The following is a 5,529-nucleotide window of genomic DNA, read 5'->3' as shown; positions in this document are numbered from 1 at the left end:
TTTGTGTTCGGCTAGGGTATATCGTGGTGCTGTTGATGGCAACCGACTCCTATAATATGCCATGTCATAGCTGAGCTGGCTGGAAATTAGGCTAGTTTAATTTTAATAAAAATTCAAAAGGTAGTTGTGGATGCTTCTAGCGTGATTTTTGGCAAAATTAATGTGCCAAATCACTCTAGAATGGTAATCCTTTTTGAGATCGTCAAAGTTTATATTAAACCTGGTGGTAAGTGAAAATATAAACCTCAGCATGTATGTAATTTACATTAAAGATACAATTTGAATTAGCCATCTATAAAACTAATCATTCGTATAAAACATGACATCTAATAGTCAAAATGCAAGCCTAATCTGATTTTTTCTTTGCATTTCAAACTATAATGTATTTTAGTTGTAGTAGGCCATAGTGAATGGTCAACAGAATTTATATGCAAATTTATACAAATAAACTTATAGAAACGATAATGTATACAGAGTTTATATGATGAGATATATATAAAAAAATAAAAAACTTTGTATATAAAAGAATTTTTATAACAAAAGTTACAAAACAAGATTTTCCGCATGGAAAAAATTTTTAAACAAAACCTAGACCGAAAAAATGGAACAAAATATATTCAAGAGAAAATTGGGAGAAAATATTTTTGTATACGTAAATTTAGGTAAAAATTTTGGAAAAAATATATGACAAAATGAATAATATAAAAACAAGGAAAAAAGAAAAAAAACTAATCATGCCACCTCTGCGGCACTGTCACCAATTCCCTTCCATGGTCATATGTCTAGTCCTTAGGCTAGCTTTGTCTTTATCGATATCCAATGTCCTTGTGGTATAGCATAGTTTACAAAAAGGCATGTGCCACCCCTAACAACATTTTGCAAATAAAAACTCTTGTAACACAAGGCAAGTTAACAAAATATGAAGCTTATTGAAGGCCAAATTTGGTATTGTTTCCCAACCATTTCTTATGGAGAATTGCAAAGAACCTAGCGAACAAAAAGATTTTCAAGCATCTCTCTAAGTCTCATTTTTTCTTTATTTTTTGAGACCCTATTAGCTTAATCTTGAGGAGATTACTAGGACTAACTTTCAATTAATCCTACTTGATCACCTCTGATCCTCCCGATTTGGAATTAGCTAAATAAGGCCCAATTGGGAATTACGACTGATTTTTCTTATAGTCCAACACTTGTAAGTTGTAACTTTTATAGGTTTCCTGTATCTTATTTTCCGTCTGGTCCAAGACTTACAACTTTAATAATTTCTCAACATAGTACTATGTGCCTATAAGAAACATGGATCCTAATTGGGGCATTGTGATTTTTGTTGACCATTTGTATTTGTTTGTAAGCCTTTTTGCCAGTGAAAATACCATTTTTCCCAAATATAAATTTATTGGTCATTTTCTGTTTTCATTCTTTAAACCTCACCAACTAAGAGACGAAGATCAACCAACTGTGAGGAAGCTTGAGGGGATAAGAGCAACTGGAAATTTAAGTTTGCAGAGTTGCTAATGAACTTGCCACTGAAGTGTTGTAAGATCTAGAAAAGCTATGTAATTGGGGGAACCTCCATTTTAACACCCCATAATTCCATAGATCAGACAAAAACAAACTGTATCTCCTTTATTTATTTTTCAAGAGGCCATCATCATGAAGTTGTCCACAAGAGTCATGATGTCATCCACCGGAAAGATCGAACCTATTTCCTTGCATCTGGAGGCTTTCCATGTTATAGAGGCATTTCCAAGTTAGATGCACCTAGGTAGATCTGACTTACTATAGAATTTGTGCAAAAACTTGAGTAGTAAAGCTGTGTTTTGAGTTCTGAGGTTGATGATGCCCAATCCACCTTCATCCTCATAGCAACAGGCATGTTTCCATGCCACCAAGTGGCCACCCTTCTTGGTCAAATCACCCCTATTCCATAAATATTTCTTTTTGTATTTGTCAATTTGCTTCAGGATCTTCCCTAGCAATTTCATGGCATAGAGATTTGAAGGTAGGCATGGAGGAGTAAATGGAGTTTACCAACACTAATCTTCCAGTATAAGAGAGGAATCTTGTTATGGCCATCAAGTGCTTCTCCATTCTTGTTAGAATATGTATGAATTCTTGTACTGCATGTCTTGTTGTTCCTAGGGGCAGGGGCGCAGCTGCCTTGGCCCGTCGGGGTCGCTGGACCCCGATAAAATTTGCAAAATACAGTGTACAACATTGTTCATCCTGCATTTGACCCCGTCATGCTACTAGAGCCGACCCGGGTGGCTTGATTGGCTAGCTTCGCCCCTGCCTAGGGGTAAATTTAGATATGTGAAAGGCATAGTTCCAACTTTATAGTTTAGGGTACATGCCGGCTAATTCATTTTCTCATCCGAGACATTCATTGGAAGATGAAAGATTTCTTGAAGTTGACTTTGAGTCCTCTTGAAGAAGCAAAGACCTGCATGATCTCCTTTAGCCTATCAAGTTGTGGTGAAAATATGATATGTTGAAAAATTCATGCACAGGAAGCTTTAATGCTAAGCATCCTATGCTCATTTGAATTAATTTTAATTCAAAATAGATAAATAATTTTGTAAAAGTTTAGAAAGCTCGTCACAAGCTTTCCAACACATCCAAAAACATCAAACTCGGAGTTTAAAGCACAAAAGTGCCCACATATGAAAGTTGAGATATGAACGCACATAAAGCTCTAGTGCGACCTGTTAACCATTAGAACCTAATGTATGGTGTGTTCTTTGTTTAGAGAGCCCGGTGATGAGACTTTTAACCACACGAGGCTCCGATGCGTGGAAATAGCCAATGGCTTTATAGGTTAGTTTTGTTTGCACTCATGTAAGCTCCGATGCATTTGCATCAGGTAGATACAAAATCTGCAGCTTGAGTTTTCTCATATTGGGGCTAAAGATGTCCCTTCACGTGGCTATTTGAAGTATGTTAGCACGCGAAGAAGCTATAGGTAATGTTTCGACACACACATTTGAGAGCTCTATCCACTAAAGTGTTGAAGAGAAGATTGAGAGAATTAACACCAAGCTTAGGGTTCGATTAGAAGTAGTTTGGACCGTTTAGTGTATCTCTCTAGGTGGTAATGTTAGATAAGGTTTGCATACTCTTCAATCTATGGCCAAGTTTGAATTTGAAAGGACCTCAAGATACCTAGAGGGGGGTGAATAGGCTAATCTGCAATTTTAAAATATTTTTCAAACAATCAGTAACCCAAATATCCGAATACTTTGGATATATGTCCGGATACTCCGGACTTGAGGTCGGAGTTTCTAGATATTATATCCAGAATGTCCGGGTATGAAAGTTCAGTGACAACAATACGGGAGCAGAAAATTTAGATCGAGTAAATTTGCAAGTACCAGGGGTTCATTCTAAGTATTTCTCACAAGCTGGTTCAAACTAGAAGCTTGTAAATAAGTAGATCAAGTTGAAATCCTAGAAAATTAGTCTCATAAGCAAATAGATAAAAACTTAACTAAAGAGTACATGGAGAGATAGAGATTTGTTTCCCGAAGTTCACTCCCAAACGAGCTACGTCTCCGTTGAGGAAGAGTTCAAGAGACGGTGCTCAAGAACTCCTAAGCTCCTCACCCAAGGGCGAGACCAATGCTCAAACCCAAGGTTACTTACTATGAGTTTCCCAAGATTATTTACTATGGGTTTCTTCAAGAAGAAAGATGATTACAAACTTCCCATGATGCTCATAACTTCAGCTGAGCATTCACGAGCACAACTAGCCGTCTAGGAGCTCAAAGCTCCAAGAGTAACAGACTTGAATCCACTGGCTTGACGAAGATTAAGTGCTCAAGAGAATGGAATGGCAGCTCACTAGCACGAATTATTCCTCTTGCAACACTCTCACTTGAATCCCTCAAAGAAATCTATCAAGAAATGAAGAGAGGGAGAGGAATCTATCAAAAAATGAAGAGAGGGAGTGAGAGAGCTCTCGAAAAGCTTATGAGACAGTTCAGCTTGAAACTAGGCAAGAGAGTGCTGGCTGAAGGGGTACGGGGTTATTTATACCCTCACTTATAAAAACTAGCCGTTGGTGAAAGGGTACCCGGATACTTCGGATATATGTCCGGATACTCCGAACATTGTCCCGGACATTCCGGATAGAGACCCAGAGATCTGCCATTGGTGAAAGGGTACCTGGATACTCCGGGTATATGATCGGACTCTCCGGACTATGTTTCCAGACATTCCGGACAGGAACCCGGAGATTCCGGTTTTGGCAGAGATACTCTCAGAATATCATTTTGAAGTGGTTTTTTTTGCTCACAGGTATTTGTATGGATTCTCTTGAGCACTAGTTCTAAGTCAAAACTTGCAGATCAAAGTCTCTTATGGGGTTTCTATACTCAAAAATAAAACAAAAGTCTTCTTCGAGTAAATTTCAACCACCGCTTTTTTCATTTCCTTTTGAGGGGTCGTACTTCATCATATGTTTTGCTTGTTCAACTTTAGCACCTGCACACATGCTAGATAACGAGATTAAATATATATGTGTTTTGTCATCTAAATACCAAAACCCACTTAAGGGTATGGATATCTTTCAGAATTGAATTAAACGGGTCAAGTGAATGAAGAATTGCACACATCAGAGCATTGATTCCAAGTGGCAATGAAATAAATAAGATAGCATAAAGTCCTCGAGAAAAGCTGTTAACATGGTTGGATCATCTGAGGTCGACGAAATCGAACTATTCATAATAAAAGTTTTGAGCTAGTATTTTACATATTTATGATAAGAGGCACACAGACATGGTTGTTAAATTTTACAAAAAGTATATTTTATTACTCCGAACAATTCACTTTGTTTCTTTGATTCTCTGAATAAAATTTTAACTCAATTTACTTTCTAAACTATTTTAATTAGTTTAATCCATGAGATTTCTGTTTTATTTTTTCTCCCCAAACAAGTCGAGTTTTGATTTCAAATTCTATAAGTTATAAAACGCCAAGTGTAACCATACAAATGATATTTCTTTCTAAAATCGAAAACGTTCCAATTGCACCACAACGGATGAGTTGATTTTGAGAACAAAAAATTAACAAGATGCAAAGCTAACCCAATCTTGAAAAAGTTGTTAATACGGATGTGACACACAACAAAATTGAACTCACCAGAATAAAGGTTTTGGAGCTAGTGATTGAGATATTTGCCATTCAAGGCATGTGGTTGTTAATTCTTAGAAAAGGGTTCATTTTATTACTCAAACAATTCACTTTGTTTATTTAATTCCCTAAATAAAATTCTAGCCAATTTAACTATCTCAATTGGTTTAATCTCCTCCTAATGAGGCTTGTTTTTTCTGTATCATTTTAATTTCAAATTTCGTGAGGTGATTAGCCCTTTGAAACATTTCTATCGGTAGATCCGAATATTCTACTTTCACTCACACCACGACGAGTGAGTTGATTTCGAGAACCCAAAAATTGACAAAGATGCCAGTCCAGCCCTAGCTTCCAGCCATGGCTTTCAGCCTTTGGCTTTCCTGACCCGGATCGCCGACG

This window comes from Panicum hallii, chromosome 7 (assembly GCF_002211085.1).
Source record: "Panicum hallii strain FIL2 chromosome 7, PHallii_v3.1, whole genome shotgun sequence".
NCBI classification, from domain to species: Eukaryota; Viridiplantae; Streptophyta; class Magnoliopsida; order Poales; family Poaceae; genus Panicum; species Panicum hallii.
Note: the sequence above shows the minus strand (reverse complement) of the source record.